Raw genomic sequence first — 1,282 nt, forward strand, 5'->3', positions numbered from 1 at the left:
TCATGAGCAAATCTTTCTTTAGGCATGGGCCGCTGCCACCACTAGCCAGTATAAATCTATTAGATGGACTTAGCCAAGGTTGGACATGGGGTTCACATGACCCCCAACTTTGGTTGTTATTATTATTATTATTTTTTTAATTTTATATGTTTTGTCTCAATTTTCAAAGTCATTATGACATGTCAAATGAAATCGAAATATTGCATTCTTAATATCATTTTGAAGTATTCATGACCTAATTTTTTACGTAGTTAATGGTGCTTGAAATGGTCAACCGTATTAATTGTTACAACTTGTCAAATTAGATCATTTCAAACTAATATTTTGAAAATTTCGATAACATACTAATTTTAAAAATTCTCTAACGATCGTATGCTAGCTGAATACACAAATCGCCTATTTTATCTTGAAGCTCATTTCAAAAACAATATTGTAGGCGTACTGAATGATCCAAATAGATATCTAAAATAATTAAAGATGTATCAAACGTAATTCTTAAAGAGTTGTATAACTCTAAAAATTTTCAATTATTATTATTTTTTGCTATACAAATTTTCAATATAATTTACATTATTTTATTAAAATTTTTCAATGGGATATGATATCAAAAATTTTGAAATTTTGAAATTTTGGATTTGAAAAAGTCATACCTATATGAATTTTTTGTTGTAAAATTACATGGGCTTTATTTTTTTGGATTTAAATTTTCGAATGAAAAATTCTTCACAACTTCTTTACAAGTTTGATTGTACCTCTAATTTCAAATGTTTTTGTTTGCCCCTGGACTTAAGCCTTTTTTGTCTCTTTCTAAAACAAAATTTTTTAATTCTCATACTCATTTTTAACTATATATTTATATAATAAAATATTTTGCATGTAAATCTTAACTTTTTTTTCCTACATTTTAACTATATATCTTATTCATAAAATCATTATTCAAAACATCAATTTTCCAAAATAATGATCATCAAACCGGGCTTAAAGTGCATTAAAGTCTCTTGTTGCAGGCCATTGTACGAGCCCAGTAAACATAACTTACATAACATAGCATCTTTTATATCAAAATTGGTGTGCTTATTGTATTCATTATTTCGACTTAAAAATCTTTCGAGTTAAGTTGGTGCTTTAGAGGAGAATTATCCTATATATAACTCGAATGATTTATACATTCAATACAATTATATACCTCGAGAAAAAGTATATTGATTATATACGACAAATCGTAGAACATTACATGATATATATATATATATATATATATATATATATATATATATATATA

Source organism: Olea europaea, chromosome 17, assembly GCF_002742605.1.
Source record: "Olea europaea var. sylvestris chromosome 17, O_europaea_v1, whole genome shotgun sequence".
NCBI lineage: Eukaryota > Viridiplantae > Streptophyta > Magnoliopsida > Lamiales > Oleaceae > Olea > Olea europaea.